Genomic DNA, 18,720 nt, shown 5'->3' with positions numbered 1-18,720 from the left:
CCTGAGAAAGACTTCCAGCTTGCTTTCAAATGCAAACACTGCTTGTTGAAGGGATGAGATTGTATTTCCAATACCTTGCATTTTCACATTGAGCTGGTTCAGATGGCCAGTTATGTCCACGAGATAGTGAAACTGCAGGAGCCAGTCAGTGTTGTCTAGCTCAGGATGCTTGACGCCTTTCATTTCAAGAAAAGTCCGGATTTCACTCAGGCAAGCTGCAAAACGGCTGAGCACCTTCCCCCTTGACAACCAACGCACGTTGCTGTGTAAAAGCAGACCGGGATAATGATTCCCAACTTCTTCTAACAGAGCTTTAAACTGGCGATCATTTAAAGCTCGGGCAACAATAAAGTTGACCACTCGAATGACCAGCGACATCACCTCACCAAGCTCCTGGCCACACGTCTGAGCGCAAAGCGCCTCCTGGTGCAGGATGCAATGAAAACTTAGGATGGCTCTCTTTTCATGTTCACGGAGAAGCGCTACAAATCCTTTGTTCTTCCCCAACATACAGGGTGCACCATCAGTACAGACAGAAATAAGTTTATCCATCGGTAGTTTTTTTTCTTTAGCAAACTCCATGAAAGACGTGAATAAATCCTCTCCTCTTGTTGTCCCTTTCATTGGCAAAACAGCCAAGCTTTCCTCACGCAGTGTGTCACCTGCAGCATACCTGGCAATTATACTGCACTGAGATAGATGGCTAACGTCAGTTGACTCATCTAACGCGAGAGAAAAGTATGTCCCGGCGTTTATGTCCTTAATTTGTGTTTCCTCGACTTGATTTGCCATCATGATGCTACGATCGTGCACAGTTCTTGCTGACAGGGGCATGTCTTTTATTCGTTTGATTATCTTGTCTTTATTTGGGAAGTCATCAAACAGTTCATTGGCCACATCAAGCATGAATGTTTTGGCATACTCGCCATCTGTGAATGGCTTTCCATTCCTTACTATTGCCAAAGCACCCGCAAAGCTAGCGGAATTCCCGTCACCTTGCTTGGTCCACACACGTAGTTGCTGCTGACTCGTCTGCACTCTCCGCTGTAGCTCCTCGCATGCCCTTTTCCTGCTGTCCCCCGCTGGATATTTCGATGCAAATGAAGCATGGTGCGTATCGAAGTGCGGCTTTATATTTGACCGTTTCATCGATGCAATTTTATCATTGCATATTAGACATACCGCAGATCCTGCTCTCTCACCAAATGCAAATTCCCCTGTCCACGCAGCCTGGAATACACGGTAATCATCGTCTTTTTTTCTTTTCGCCATCTTTTCCGTTACAAGGGTTGAAGCGGATAAACTAGTTGGCTATCTGATAAAATTGATTTCTTCACCTTTACAATGACGCGGACATGCTCGCGAGCCATTGGTTCCCGACCCGACCCACGGGTGACCCGTGACCCGTGAAATTTATCTTCAAAACTAATTTCTGTTTACTTTAAAATGACACAGTATTATTAAGAAATATCACAAGTATTTTAAAATCAGTTCCAAACTGATTTTTTTTTTTAATTTTTTTTTTTTCAACTCAAAATTGTCTGGGAGCCATATGCCGTCACCGGAAGAGCCATATATGGCTCGCGAGCCATAGGTTCCCGACCGCTGGTCTAGACAAATACCTTGGCATCGAAGAGGGCCACCAAATTTGTCTTAAAAATGCACAACAAATTACCAAAGAATACCTATGTAGAACAAGGCTGATCCTGAAAACATACATTTCTCCAAGGAACAAAATCGAAGCCATAAAACAACTCGCAATACCAGTATTCCAGAACAGCTGTGGAATAGTAAACTGTCACAATCAGAAATCAACAAACTACAGACTTGGCATTTAATATGGAATATATATTTTTTCTTGACTTAGGTTTACTTTCTTAACTCAGTATATCAATCTGGTGAGTTTCTTTTACACTTTGGTGATTTATTTGTTGAAAGAACCATGTCACTGATTGTCTGTCGCAGCAAGAAGTCAACAACAGGATTATATCACAGGTGGCGTGGCAAAATGTACGGACAGGTGCATTTGATGATTGGCTTCACAGTCGGGTATACAAGGGTTGTTGCGTTCTGTATTAGTGGAAAACAACTGCTGCACGTCTCCAAAAGTTATTGCCGCTTCCTCTGGAGATGGTCCGTCAACTCGACAATGCTGTTTGTCATGGAGTGGTGGCTTTACGAAATTACGGCATGAAACAGCGTGCTATTGCTCAGCAGAATGGCATCACTCAAGGTCAGGTGTCAAAGATCCTGAAACGAAATGCTCAGAGGGGTGTCCCTACTCCAATACCGAGGCCAGGACGTCCCCGCAGAACCACAAGGAGGGATGATTGCCAGCTGCACCGGTTAGTCCGCAATGGCCGTACCAAGTCAGCTATTCGGCTTAGGGCTGAGTGGCACCAACTGACAAATGTGCCTGTATCCAGAAGGCTCGTCAACCAACGACTGGTTCAAGCAGGCTATCGTGCCAAGCATCCCCTGAGAAAGCCACGCCTGACCAGACAACACCGCCAGCGCCGATTGCAGTGGGCCAGAGAGCACCGTCAATGGCAGCCAGGACACTGGAATCACGTGATCTTCAGTGACGAGTCTAGATTTCTGGTCTATCGTCAAGATGGCCACGTCCGAGTGCGCAGACAAGTGCATGAAGCCTACAACAAAGATTGTATAGTGCCAAGAGTCCAAGCTGGAGGTGGTGGGGTGACCGTTTGGGCTGGTTTTCATGCAGGGGGCAAAACTGACCTGGTTGTTCTGAATGGAAACCTGAACCAGTTCAAGTACAGGGCCATTCTGGAAGAAACATTGCTATCATTTGCTTGTGCAGCCTTTCGAGGAAACTTTGTCTTCCAAGATGACAATGCATGGCCTCATCGTGCTCGCATGATCCAACACTTTCTTGCTGAGCATATGGAGTGGCCTGCCATGTCCCCGGATATGAATCCGATAGAGAACTTGTGGGCAGAATTAACGCGTCAAATCGACCACTTGGACCAGCAGCCGACCTCTGTGCGTGAATTGCAGCAGGCTATTGTCACTGCATGGCAAGCGATTCCTGTCCAAACCTTGGCAAATATCGTGAACAGCATGCCTCAATGTATACGTGCTCTCCTGAATGCTCGTGGGGGTTACACGAAGTACTGAACTGTAATTTTACTGTCCGTAATCCCAGTCGTAATTTAACTTTTGTTTTTGTTAAAAAAAATTTGGGCTAATGTGCAAAATAAAGAGATACTTCTGGAAAACGTACAGAAGTTTAACACAGTACTGTCCATGAATTGAGTTCGATATCAGTTTACATCACTTTCAAGGATCAATTTATTTGTTTCGAAATGTCAAATGTGGTTTTTCTTTCTTTTAGAGGTCACATTAACAAAATCTAGAATAATTTCAACATAATTCCAATGAACTTTTGGTTCTAAGACATCTTGAAAAGTAAGTTCACCCCCACAAAAAATATATTCCATATTAAATGCCAAGTCTGTAGAAATCAAAACACAAAAACTCCTCACTATCCGCAAAATGTTCCTTAAAAATCAGTGCATTCCAAAAATGTAACTGCCGAGGCAAGAAGCAGGTGGTGGCCTGATAGAACTGAAGCAAGTGCACAGAAGGATGACTGTAGGTTTAGCAAATTACGTGAAAAGCTCAACAGACTACCGAATACAATTTGTGTGCAAGCATGAACACAAGCCAGAAAAGGTATCTCTCACTCACCTTGCAAAAAACATACAATGGCAGGTACGATTAGAAGATGTCATACACCAAACCAAAACAGCGACAAATAAAGACAAATTGCAAAAAATGACAAAAGAAAAATATGAAATGAAATACCAACAAATATACACCAACAACTGGGAAAACGATAAAAGAGCAGGAATGTATAAAAAAAAGAGTTGGGCAGATTGGCGATAGACAAAGAAGGATCATTGGAGTGGTTAAGAAGAGGTCAGCTCAACTGGTACTGAGAACGAATCATTATTAATGCTTAGGACCAAGGACACTACACCAATGGCATGAATAAATTGGTGGGGCTGAGGAAATCAGACAAGCATAAGCTCGGCAAAGTAGAAACAAAGTACGAGCCACCTTTTATTGGGATGTAAAAAAACTCATGTCAGAGCAGCTGTACACCCAAAGGCACAACAAAGTATGTCGAGTAATCCACTGGCACTTCTACAGAAATTTCAATATCCCAGTTCCAGAAAACTCATGGAAACATGAACCAAAATCAATCACTGAAAACAAGGAAGTGATGCTCACATATGACCTGATGATCCCATCCAGCATGAACATAGAAACAAAGCACTGCAACCACACATAGTATGCAGGAACAAAAGAGAAAAAAGGCATTGCTAATTGAGGTGTTCGAACCTTGTAGTATTGGCCTAAATAGCATGGAAATCAAGAAAATGACCAAATACCAGGATCTCAAAAATGAAGTAAAGAGATCTTGGAAGCTGAGGAGAACTGAAATTGTGTCGGTGATAATTGGAGCTATGGAAAGGATAAACATAACCTTACAGAGATCTTAAAAACCATCCCTGGGAATATTAACACAAACGAACCACAGTTGAAAGCCGTACGAGGCTCAGTTTAGAATTACCGTTTAGAACCCTTCGAATTACCCTTTAGAATTACCCTTTGGAATTACGGTACCCTTTGAAATTACCCTTTGGAATTACCCTTTGGAATTACCCTTTGGAATTACCCTTTGGAATTACCCTTTGAATTACCCTTTTGAATTACCTTTAAAATTACCTTTAGAATTACTTTTTAGAATTACCTTCAGAATTACCCTTTAGAATTACCTTTAGAATTACCCTCTAGAATTATCCTTTAGAACCCTTTGAATTAAATACAGTGGTTTCTAAACGTTCTTCTTCTTCATTTTGTGACGGACAGATGGATGGATAGAAGGAAGGACATAGCCAAATATTGAAGTGGCTTCACCTTTTAAAAATGGAAACACCTGGGTAAATGAGGGACACCAAGTATATTGAAAGCAATGGCTTCTACACAGGTGTGACCATATGCTTAGTGATGGTGAGGGTCAGGGGGAGGTCAGGGCCAACACCCCGAGTGCTAATGTGGATGAGGCACCAATTGTAGCTGCTTTTAAAGAAAAAGAAAAAAAATAATTTGGGATTTCAAAAAAGAGGACACAGAGGGCAAAAAAGAGAGGGGCGTATGTGTATCAGTATCTATCGACTCATGTTGTATAAATGTATTTATATATACTGTGTACCACATGTCTACATTGAGTATCTACAAATAACAAGTGCTATGACCTCAAAAATCAGTGTTGTAATTACTCAAATTTCAATGTACCTCTTTACATGTAGTTAGTGAGTCCTTTCCACGAAGTCAAACTTGGTACCAGTATGTATAATGATCCTGAACTGAACTGCACTCTCTCACTGTGAGGTTGGACAGGAAGTGGATGTGTTATTTTTCAAGCATAACACATCCACTTCCTGTCCAACCTCGCAGTGATTACGCCATGACGGAATAGTACAGATTTGTTCCAACCTAACTGTCCTGGTCGAAACATTACACATTTACATTTTATCACCTTAATATAATGTTTTTAAAAAGTGGTTTAACCGTTTAAATAAGGTTAAAAAAAAGTATTCAAAATCCTAAAATATATCTAAGAATCGCGTTCGCAACAGAATATTCATCATTTTAGAATATCATCAGAATTTATCTAATAATCCCGTGCTAATATGAATACGCATTGCGTAGGGGGAGAGCTTCGTCGACAATGGTCAGTCGATCAAGTACGCAGCCCTCGCAAACATCTGTAGGCCTAGGCCTAGCTAGGCTAGGTTGTTTGATCTTGGGCTTAGAATTAAAATTCAAATTAATTTTATTGAATGGATAGATTGGGATAGAATGCAGGACTTACCTACTGTTGGCTATATAGTCTAGACCTCTAGTCGACTGGACCAGGTACGTAGGTCCGACTGGCAGGTACGTACTGAAATCGGTGGACCTGGCTTAAATGAAGTCGGTGTAGTTGGCGGAAAACTGAAGCCGGTGTAGCTGGTGGAAAAAAGAAGTCGGTGCAGCTGGCATAAATGATGAGCGGTTTCGAATTCAAAATCCGTTCTGTACAGTACTGTATTGTAATTTATTGATTTTAATCACCAGGTGAAAATAATTTTAATCAACAGGTGAAAATAATTTATCGGTCGTGCCAGACCAAAGCAAGAGCACGTGAGCAAGATGCTTTTATGAAAGAGCGAACAATGAACAATAAATGAATAAATTAATTCATTTATATGTATATATTGATTTTAATCACCAGGTGAAAATAATTTATCGGTCGCGCCAGACCAAAGCAAGATCACGTGAGTAAGATGGCGGATCATGGAAGGGACAAGATGGCGGATCATGGAAGGGACAAGATGGCGGATCATGGAAGGGACATTTCAAATGACAACATGAAATTTTGTTCCCAAGGGAATGGGGAAAAATTTGAATTTTTTATTTATTTTTATTTTAAATGAAAGTGAACTTTTGAATGGATTTACATAAAATTTTGAATGGATTTACATATACATGCAATTGCCATAGAGGTTCGCTTATGAAGCTCTCCAATAATCTTCTAGAGTTCACCTCTTGAAACTGTCTTAACCATTAAACCTCTAAAGTCTAAATCCATGGTTTCCTGCTCTTGACTTATTTTCCTTTTGTGCATTGTCCACCGAGGGAAGGTAAGGACCACCCAAGCTATTTAAAAGCCAATTGGTCAGTGAGCGTTTCCTTTGCAGCTTTAGTTAGATCAGTAGTTGATTCATAAAAAGCAAGGGGATACACCCTCGGAAAATTTCACACCAATGAAAACATACCAAAGAAGTATTGATATTTTTAGGTTTGGGTTTTACAATTTGAGTGAAGTCACATTGGACACGATGATTGAAGCAGTTCAGGGTGAGGCCACAGTTCTCAAATTAGTAGATGTTTTGAGAACCTTCTGGCAGACAGAAAACAATATGGCTCTTACGTCACAGTTTCAGAACTTCCGCTTCCGGTCCCTCGAGCGACGGGGCTTGCTTTGATCTCTCCACGGCATCAAACTCAAAGTTTGAGTGTTTTCCCGTTCGTTTCTTTGTCAAATTTCCGCTGCGTATTTTGTTGTGTATGTGTTATTGTGTGTTTCTATTTGGTTTTGGTTTTGTAGTTGTTGCAAATTTGTGTGTAATTAGTCGTTTCTTTGTCCGCGCCTCGTGCTGCCTGGTGTCTCGTGCGGCCTCCTCGTCTCGACTTGTGCCCCGCCCCCTATATTCTCGTTTGTTCTTTCACCTCTGCTCCTGCTTTCTCAAATCCACGTTCTCACTTAGAGACTTTTCTCAGATTGTTTTCATGGTTTTGTTGAAATATTTTTTTAAATATGTTTAAACCGCAGCGGTGATCCCCCCCCCCCACCCACCAACCCCCCCCCCCCCCCCCCCCCCCCCAGGATTTCCATGTTTTAAACGTTTCCCAGTGTGTACCCTGGATAAGAATAGGTATGCCGTATCCCTGCGTGTCGTAGGAGGCGACTAAGTGGGTTGGCGTCAGGAAGGGCATCCGGCCATAAAAAAAAAACATTGCCTCAAAAAGAGAACCGTGACAATTACAACTACATGTGGGCAGGGTACAGCCCGAAGTGGAGTTCGGTTTCTGAGGTTTGGGACATGGAATGTAGGGACAATGACAGGGAGATCAGGAGAAGTGGTGGAAGTATTGGTCAGAAGAAGAGTGGACATATGTTGTGTGCAAGAGACGAGATGGAAGGGAAGTGGTGTGAGAATGGTGAAGGGTAGGCAGGGACAGAAATACAAGTTTGTGTGGCAAGGGTGCCTGGAGGGCGTGAATGGTGTTGGTGTCCTGTTTTCTGAGGAGTTTGTAGACAGTGTGGTGAGTGTGACTAGAGTGAGTGATAGGTTGATGATGGTGAAAATGATGATTGGAAAGCTCTTGGTGAACGTCATCTCGGGATATGCTCCGCAGGTTGGTCGGAGCGATGAAGAGAAGGACAAGTTCTGGTGTGCGATAGAGAAGCTGATGGAAAACGTGAAAGATGAGGAAGTTGTTTTGGTAGGAGGAGACCTAAATGGACATGTGGGAAGGAGTATGGATGGTTTTGAAGGAGTTCATGGGGGTTACGGATATGGTGTGAGAAATGGAGAAGGTGAAAGGATTTTGGAGTTTGCTGATGGAGCTGATTTGTTGATTTGTAATACTCAGTTCCAGAAAGAGGATAATAAGCTTGTTACATACACGTCAGGTGGGTCGACGACAACCGTTGACTACCTGATGGTGCGTAGGCGAGATAGGGGGCACCTCCGAGACACAAAGGTGATCCCGGGGGAGGAGGCTGTTTCACAGCACCACTTGGTTGTCTGCGACGTAAGGGTGAAAGGTGCGAGGAGAGCTCGGCGGGTGAAGTACCAACCAAGAATGAAGGTGTGGAGGTTGAAAGAGGTGACAGTAAGGGAGGCATTAAAAGAGAGGCTGAGTAGGGTCGAGGATGATGTGGTTGAGCTTGAAAGTGGTTGGATGTCAATGAAAGCTAGTCTGTTGGGAGCCATTGGTGAGGTATGTGGATGGACAAAAGGACCACCAAGGCACTCGGAAACATGGTGGTGGGATGATGAAGTTGGAAAGACGATTGACGAGAAGAGGAAGAAGTTCAAGGAGTGGCAGAAGGCGAAGGGTACGGGAGCAGAAACAGCAGAGCATGAAAGTTATAAGGCAGCCAGGAAGGCTGCAAAGAAAGAGGTAGCAAAGGCGCAGGAGGCATGTAGGAAAATGTTCGGAGAACGCTTGGATTCGGAAGAGGGTCAGAGAGCGGTATTCAGGATTGCAAAGCAGATAGCGAAAGAGAGGTGTGATGTGATGGGGGTGAGCTGCTTGAAGGATGAAGTGGGACAAATCGTTGTCGACCCAGATGGAATTAAAGGAAGATGGAAAAGATATATGGAAATGCTGTTGAATACAGAGAATGAATGGGATGGCAACATAGAGAGTAACCCAGTTTTAGGACCGGCAGAGAAGATAACTGAGAAGGAAGTTGAGGAAGCGATAAAAGCAATGAAGGGTAGAAAAGCGGGAGGGCCGACGGGAGTTGTGGGAGATATGTTGAAGGCAGCAGGAAGTTGGGGTGTGAAGAGAATGACAGAGATCTGTAATCTGGTGGTGAAAGAAGGCCGCATTCCAGTGGATTGGGAACTGAGTACCCTCGTCCCTCTATACAAGGGGAAAGGTGACCCTCTGGAGTGTGGCTCGTACCGAGCGATAAAGTTATTGGAGCATGGAATGAAGGTATTGGAAAGGGTGTTGGAGAGGAGGATAAGGAAGAAAGTGAAGATCGACGAAATGCAGTTTGGATTTATGCCAGGAAGAGGAACGACAGACGCGCTTTTCATTGTGAGGCAGTTGCAGGAGAAGTACATGGAGAAGAGGAAGAAGTTGTTTCTTGGGTTTGTTGATCTGGAGAAAGCATTCGATCGGGTTCCACGCAAAGTATTGACATGGGCATTGAGGAAGTTAGGAGTGGAGGAATGGTTGATCAGAGTAGTGATGGCAATGTACAAAAGAGCACGCACAGCTGTAAGGACGAAGGACGGGAACAGTGGTGAGTTTGAGGTGAAGGTGGGAGTGCATCAGGGGTCGGTACTAAGTCCACTACTATTTGTAGCTGTGATGGAGGTGCTGGCTCAGAATGTAAAGGAGGGTTTACCGTGGGAGTTGTTGTATGCAGATGATCTGGTGTTGATTGCGGAAAGTATGGATGGACTGAAGGAAAAGATGAACACGTGGAAGGAATGTATGGAGACAAAAGGTCTGAAGGTGAATATCGGAAAGACGAAGGTGATGGCAAGTGGTAAAGCATGTGGTGAGGTGGAAAGAACTGGGAAGTGGCCCTGTGCTGTGTGTAGGAAGGGTGTCGGAGTGAACTCCATTCAGTGTACAATGTGCGCTGAGTGGGTTCATCAAAAATGTAGTGGTCTGAGAGGGTCATTAACCAGTGTGGCAGCTACATTCAAATGTAAGGTGTGCACAGAGGGAGCTGCAGATGGAGGAAATGTTGAGTTGGATCTTGGAGATGGCGTGAAGCTGGAAGGTGTGAAAACATTTTGCTACCTCGGAGACATGCTGAATGGAGAAGGTGGATCAGACTCGGCAACGGTTGCTCGAGTGAGATGTGCATGGAAGAAGTTTCGGGAATTGAGTGGCGTGCTGATGATGAGGGGAGTGTCGTTGAAGCTGAAGGGAAAGGTGTATGCTGCATGTGTGAGAAGTGTTATGATTTACGGGAGCGAGACATGGGTAATGAACGTAGAGCAGCAACGAAGGTTGGAAAGGGTGGAAATGCGAATGGTTCGACGGATGTGCGGAGTATCGTTGAGAGAGAGGAAGACAAATGATAAATTGCGAAAGATGATGGGAATAGAGCCTGTGATTGATGCTGTGAAGAGGAACAGGTTGAGATGGTTTGGTCATGTGTTGAGGAAGGATGAAAGTGACTGGTTGAGAAGAGTGATGGAAATGAATGTAGAAGGAAGTAGAAGACGGGGAAGACCGAGAAAGACTTGGCTAAAGATGGTGGAAGAAGAAATGCGGGCAAGGGGGTTAACAAGGAGAGATGCAGAAAATAGGGCAAAATGGAGAAGATTGTCATGGGGACCGCAAGGCTAACCCCCGCTCTAGCAGGGAAAATGGCCTTTAAAATGCATGTTGTTGTTGTTGTTGTCACAGTTTCAGAACTTGTTCTTTTTGCTGGGTGTTAATTATAGCGAAAACATTATTTTTTCTTTTTTTGGATACAAAATTGAGACTTGGAAGAACGAAGAGACAGAGGTCAACTTACTGACAGTGGGTCTTGTAACACATTTGGATGCAAGCAAGGGAAAGCACAAACAGGAAAAGCAGAGAAAGAGGAGAGAAGGATACGCAATAACTTGCAACAGTCTCAAGAAGGCAGTTCCAAAAATGGGAGAAAACAAGAACAAAGGAATGGAGATGATTGGGAAGTCTGGATTTGGAGAATTTAACCTGGAGTGGGTTACTGTAAGAATGAATGCACCCTGGAGGAGCTGTGCAGGTTCAGACCGTACAGAGAAAAAGATGGCTGAGAGAGCTCGGGGGCTCGACCAGGGGAGAAGTGGTTAAAGAATAAAGCCTACTAACTTGTCTGGGATTGAGAGACCAACAGCCTTATGGGTCCGTATCATTGTGGGAGATGCTAATAATTGAGAGCTTTATTGTGCAGAGAATCCAGGACAGTCAGATGTTATTCTAGGGCACATATTGGTGAACAATACTCCATTGAGTGACAGACAAAGGGTTTGTTGGCTGTGAGTAGTTGTAATTTTCCAAGGAATGATGAAAACGACGGAGGATGCCTTGGATGTGGCTGGCTTTGGAAACCAGCTTTGTGATATATTCAGCTGAGAAAAGGTCATAGCTGATGGTGAGGCCTAACAGTTCAAGTCTGAATGTCTTCCAGTAGCTGAACATGAAAATAGATAGGTGGGTTTGTTGCCTCCTCAGCACTTGTGGCATGCCCATCCAGTCAGACACGATGATTGAAGCAGTTCAGGGTGAGGCCACAGTTCTCAAATTAGTAGATGTTTTGAGAACCTTCTGGCAGACAGAAAACAATATGGCTCTTACGTCACAGTTAGTAGATGTGATCATGGATGTGATCATGACTGGTGACCACACCGATGATGGCTCGGCTGACCTAAAAGATTGCCTTCCGAGGCCCTCTCTTCCCCCTCCCTCAGGTTGAACGCAATGTTCCCCCGATTCGCTCCTGACATCGCATCCACAAAAAAGGACGCACGGATGTATCCCCCTCACACAGCACATAAACTGCCCAGCATGGAGCTCCTCGGCTGCTATGAACATCCCAACGAGGCTCCCGCAATGGCAGAGGTCTCAGGATTTGAGGTGAACTCCCATGTCTAAGGAGCACCGCAGCCTGAGCCGTGAAATGTAAACATGAGGAACTAGACTGGGCAAAGACACTGCCTTGCATTCCAGCTTCCAATGGGAGAGGTGGGGAGAGGGCTACATTGATTGCATGCGTGATTGTATGTGGAAGAAGTGAAAAAGCCAGTTATGAAGGAGGATGCCAGAATGTGTCTATTGCCCAAGATATGTCAGGGGAGATGGTCCTCAACTATTTTTTGAGATTTCGTGACTCTGACCATTGCTGCGAGAAATTAGCATCATCTTCATAACTGATTGATTTGGATTTAATCCAAATGGTTGGTCATTGATTAGGCCTTTTGAAAAGAGAGATTTGACACCAGCATCAATGATGGATTCCATGACTTTACTTGGAAAGGGAGCTAATCCTATTGGCCAATAATTGAGAAAATCTGTTTATACACCCTAAATGAATGGTAATGATGTTGGTGGACTTCCAGGCCGATGGCTTAAGAGCAGCAGAGTAGGATTTGAGAACATGGCTACAGATGTCATCTGGGCCCATCGCTGATTAAGGATTGAGACTGGACAGAACTTCCCTTACCATCTGTGGTTTTTAAAACATAGAGTAAAGAAGGTAGTGGGTATATGAGGGTAAGGTGAGGACAGAGCATGAGTACGATGGGTTGGGTACATGAGCTTTTGGATGCAAGTTGAGGCATTTGGACTTGTCTGCCCAGAATTTGGTATGAGCATGGTGATCGAGGGGAAGCATACACCAGAAACGGACTTCAGAACATGACATTAAGACTTTGTGGAAGAAGCCTGGTTGGAGAGTTCATCCTTGAGATGAGCAAGATTATGTGTTTCGGTCTTGCCAAAGGATAGACATAAACTTGTTGTGGGCCTTGTTGTTTCTATGCAGCCTATCACTTTCTGGAAGTGCAGCTGTGCCCCTGCTACACCGTAAGCTGATGAGGATTTTTTTTTGTGTGTCATTTCAATCTACTTGTAGACGTCAAACATCACTGCCTTTTGGATGCCTCGGTAAAGCATGGATTGTTGCGCCACTGAATATCACATGTCCTCCATCCATGCCCACGTGCCCTTTTCAGAAAGCACTTATGACTTCCCATCCATAACGCACTCATTGGCGACAATCCAGCTCATTAAACACCAGAACACGCATCACTTCGAGACCACGGGACCCCCCTGTTTTCACACGTGCTTGCCAACTAGCATCTGATAAATTATGTATCACCTGCCAGGAGTTTGACTAAATGTTACAACTGGGGATCATCAGACCATCGTCCAGCAGTTGGTTTTCACTGCTACGCATGGTACCCAAAAAGACACCTGGGGATTGGCATACTTGTAGGGATTGTAGGGCTGAACGAGTAACTTCCAGCTGATAAGCACCCTGAAGTGTTCCGATGGGAGAGCCAACCTTGTCAGCCCTCCACACCATCAAAGATGCACTACTGGAATCCATTGGTCTTTTTCTTTAAAATTCGGAAACCACAAGAGCGCAAGTACAGCACCTTCGATCGGGAATTACTTGCTGTGCACAGCGTCATCAGGCATTTCCGCCACTTCTTAGAGGCCAGACAATTCTCTGAACTGAATGACTGCAAACCTTCAACTTTCGCTCTGTCCCACCCCCCCCCCCCCCCCCCCATTTGGATTTTCCACTCCTCGTACACTTCACCAACTCAATTATGTCTTGCAATTCACCCCCGACCTCCAGCACATCAAGGGAATTGGAACTCAGCAGCTGATTCTCTCTCACACACCGAGGTATTGGCTTATGGTTCGGGTTAGGTTAGGGTCTTCAACCAGAACACTGGCCATCAATTGTAATGCACTTGCAGCAGTGCAATTGGAGAACACGGAGCTCCACCATCTAAAGTCTTCAGCAGGTCCACTTACATTTTGTGAGGTACCAATACCAGGGACAAAAACTACCATATCGTGTGTGGGACAGTCACACCCTTTCCTACCGGTGGCATTCTGTTATACAGACTTTAACCCTTTACACTCACTCGCAAACCCGGGTATTCAAGCAACCGAGCAACTCATCACCACATGCTACGTCTGGCCACACATCAATGATGATGTGCTCCGTTGGGCCAAGCAATGTCTTCAAAGGATCTAATGTCATACTGTCGTACCACTTGATAGCTTTTCAACACCGGACCGGTGTTTCAACAGGATCCATGTGGATTTTCTCGGTCCCCTCCCACCTTCAAACAGGCACCACTATTTAGTGACTTGCATTGATCACTTCACCCGTTGGCAAGAGGCTACACCGATAGCTGACATCGCCGCACCCACCATCGCCAGGGTCTTTGTCCACACCAGGATCACACATTTTGGTGTTCCATCAAACAGCACTACAGATCATGGTAGTCAGTTTGTATTGGCTCTATTTCGACTCCTGGGAACCAACAGTGTGCGAACCATCGTTTACCATCCAGCAGTGAATGGTATGGTAGATGGTTTCTACCACCAACTGAACTCTTCCCTGAAAGCACGTGGCAACTCCATGTACTGGAGGGTTGGGACGTCGCACCAATTGTCTTCCTTGGTATACAAGCTGCTCTACAAGACAACTTTGAATGCTCCACTGTAGAGCTAGTGAGTGTACGGTGTAACGCTTCATCTCCAAGGAAATTATTCTGTGTCTAATGACACTTTGTGCAAGGCCATCAACTATGCCATCCAGCTTCGTATGGCCATGCAGGGCCTCCAGGTGACACCAACACCTACACCATCGTCACACTGGGTTTTTATTCCCCAGGAATTTTCTACATGCACCCATGTATTCATGTGGCATGACGCTGTCCGGAAACTTCAGGGTCTTGCAGCAACCATATGAGGGACCTTACAAAGTACTACAATGCTCTTACAGATCAGTCCGCCACGTTTTTCGTGGCAGACTGTCATCATCAATATTAACGGTGATCGTGAGACGGTCTTCATAAATCGCTTGAGATTTCAACTTTCAATTGAAAAAGCATCAAGAAAAGCTAGTGAATTTTAAATTTATCTTCATATTATTCTCATCGGCATCAGCCCACGGGTCCTAAGATCCTGCTTTGCCTCTCTATCTCACCCTCTCTCTGTTCTTTTCACCCTCTCTTTTGCTCAAGGTCATCTGCCAGCATCTTGGAAATCAGCAAACATTACCGCTTTACACCAAAAAGGTGCAAAAACAGATCCTTGCAACTACAGACCAATCAGCCTGCTCCCAATTATCAGCAAAGTCATGGAATCCATCATTACTACAGATATCAAATCCTTCCTCTTCTCCAATGGCTTGATCTCCGATCATCAATTTGGATTCAGACCAGGTCATTCTACTCTGGACATGTTGCTTCTGCTGTCTCAACAATGGATGGAGGTCCTCAATGCCAAACAGGAAATCAGAGCTGTCTCCCTTGACATCCTTCGATACGGTCTGGCACCCAGCTCTGCTCACCAAACTCTCCTCCTATGGTATCCATGGAAATCTCCACGCATGGCTTACGGACCTCTTCTCTGGTCGTAGTCAACATGTGGCCCTGAATGGATTTCTCTCATCGCCCCTTCCTGTTCTGGCTGGAGTTCCCCAAGGTAGTGTTCTGCGCCCTGTGCTTTTTCTGGTCTTCATCAATGATCTCTCCGACTCACTGGAAAATCCTCTCTATCTCTTTGCTGATGACTCCACTCTCTGCCGCTCCATTCGTCATCCCTCAGATCAGCAGTTTGCAGCCTCCTCACTCTCTGCAGACCTGGACAAAATCACAGACTGGTCAAACAAGTGGAACATGTCTTTCAATCCTGACAAATCTCACACTCTTATTATGTCTCTCTGAAAAGACCAACTGGAAAACCCTCCCATCTACTTTCTGAACATCCTCTCCATGAAGTTCTGTCACTCAAGCTTTTGGGTCTCACTATCTGCCATGATCTTTCTTGGGAAAACCACATTTCCCAAACTGGCCTCCCAAGCCAGTCGCCGACGGGGCATCCTCCGTCATGCGAAGTCCTTCCTTGGCACACTTGAGCTCCTCACCACATACAAGGTTTCCATTTTCCTCCACAGCTGAAAGGAATACTGTTTCCCTCTGAGCCGGTGCTCCTGCCGCACACATAGCTCGGCTTGACGCTGTTGAAACCAAAGCTTTCAGAATCATTGTAGTTAGGCAGCTTAGCAATTTTTGGGGGAACGACTTTACAAAAGTACCATTTTTATTTTAGTGGTTCATTGGACCATATGCAATAGAATTAGGACCGGAGGCAAGACATATACAGTGTTTGACTTTTGCGCAAATACGACTCGCACAGCATAATATCGAGCAATACATTTGTGCAAATAAATCATCAGCTATTGGAGTTAGACTAAAATCGTAAATACATAAATTGCTGGACAAATTACCTTGAACAACATGTTGTCTGTTCTAAAGCTATATTGTCATTACATCCTTGTAGTTGCGTACATGTTAGATATATGAGAGGTGCGCGAGTCACAAGTATAACACATTTGTATAAACACTCGGTATTATATTTCTAATTATTATTACATGGAAGCGAAAGATTTATTATGCAGGCATGCATACGTTTTACAAATAACAATGCATGTAATGAAATAAAAGTTAGCCTCCTTGTTGAAAATATATACATAATTGGTTTTTGCCCTTGGTTTTTGTCCAATAAAAAGGTGACGAACACTGTATATTTCTTGCCTCCGGTCCTAAATCTATTGTATATGGTCTAATGTACCACCAAAATAAAAATGGCGCTTTTGTCAAGCCGTTCCCCAATTTCGTTAAATATGCTGCTAAGCTGCCTGACTATTGGAATCTCCTGCGATGAAGCTACAACTCCGAGGGCCTTCACTCAGTCACCGTAGGCAGGTTGGTGGTCTTTCTGTCTTCTACCGACTCCTCTCCGGCCTTGCTCCCCCAGCTCTCTCTGTGCTCTTTCCCCCAAATATTCCTACAGGTCGCACAAGTTCTGCCAGCAACCCTCTCATGGTTAAACTGCCAAAATCTAGGCTCTGTGCTCACCTTCACTCTTTCTTGCCCCATTTCTCCCGCCTCTGGAACAAACTCCCCCACTCCCTTCAATCCCTCTCCTCCCTCCAGGTCTTTAAAACAGCTGTTCACCACCATCTATTATCTTCCCCCATCCAAAACCATGATCTTTTCTACCCCCGCTAATTCATCCCAGATCCACCTTTTTGAAATTCCAACTTATTTCCTGGAAGTCCTTGCAGTGTCCATGTGTTTTATACCTCTCCCACCTCCCCCCAAGCCCTCTCCCTCCCACATTTCTCTCGATGTCCCTGCTCTCAAATGTTGTGTTTGTGTCCTTCCCCCTCTCTCCCCATCTTGTCTACCGCTCCCCTTATTTTGTGTTTATGTGTCGGTTTGACTTTTTGTGTGATGAATGTTAGCTCTTTCACGAGCCTCAATCTTTTATACAAAAAAATAAAAATAATAATAAATACTAAAATACACAATTTGGTGTCTGTCTGTCTGTCTGTCTGTCTGTCTGTCTGACGATTTTTGACGGCGATACATTCGGTCGTTACATATCCAATCTCACCCAAACTTGACAGGAGGACTAAGGGTCACACAATGAAGGTTGTAGCGAATTAATCCCCCCCGTCCCAAGAGGGTTTTCTCCACCAAAGGGCTTTTCCCCACCAATGGGGTTGCGTGTTGATGTGTATATCTGTGTTAGGATAGCATTATCGTGGCATTTTTCCAAGTCCGCTTTTCATAACAAAAGCATAATGATGTTATTACAAACAAGTACAAAAAGTTTTAATTAAAATAAAAGCCACGTCGATGTTACACAATGCCTAGATGCAGCTGTGCCTATAACGTCGATGTTATAGGCACAGGACATTCCTATTGATTCGATTACTTGATGTTATTTTTGTGCAAAGTGAAAATATATCTCGGCAATTTCCCGTGTGTGGCAACGAATTTTTAATATATCTCGGCATTTTCCCGTCTGTTATTTCAGGCGGTGTATGACTGACCATGCCGCGATTTTTAAAAAATATATCTCGGCAATTTCCCGTATGTGGCGACACGTGAACGAAGCTATGCTCCTCTCTCCACATTATTGTGACGACGTATAAATTAAATATTTCATCGTGACGATTGTCATCAAATGGACGAATTTTTAATATATCTCGGCATTTTCCCGTCTGTTATTTCGGGCGGTGTATGACTGACCATGCCGCGATTTAAACAAAATATATATATCTCGGCATTTTCCCGTCTGTTATTTCGGGCGGTGTATGACTGACCATGCCGCGATTTAAAAAAAAAAAATCTCAATGGACTTGAAGTTACAGGCCTTTGAGAATTCATTTCGTTCTATAAAGGGCAACTTTCATCGGATTTTCTTCACGTTTTTTTTCAACCGAGTCTAAAACTATGTTAGCGACTGTGAAAAATGAAATGATATATCGAATTTGATTTGAAAGAAAACTGTGTGAGAGAGCAAGACACCAAGGGCCTACAAAACAGGCCTCAAAGCTATGCGCGTTAATAAAATGGTGGATATTTGTTTATATGAAGCCTCTCCCACAATGGGTGGAGCTATGGTTCCCAGAATGGGTGGAGCTTTGAGGTTTTGTCTTCTCTGCAAGAACAACAACAAGAACAAGAAGAACAACAACAACAACAACAGCAGAGGGCACTCTATGAGCAGTGTCTGCGACGCGGCTAAAAATTAACAATAATAATATCCCACCTCCCCAATAGGTGTTTCCTGCTTGAACAAACGCCA

This window comes from Myxine glutinosa, chromosome 12 (assembly GCF_964187855.1).
Source record: "Myxine glutinosa chromosome 12, kmMyxGlut1.1, whole genome shotgun sequence".
Classification (NCBI taxonomy): domain Eukaryota; kingdom Metazoa; phylum Chordata; class Myxini; order Myxiniformes; family Myxinidae; genus Myxine; species Myxine glutinosa.
This window is presented reverse-complemented; position numbering follows the sequence as displayed.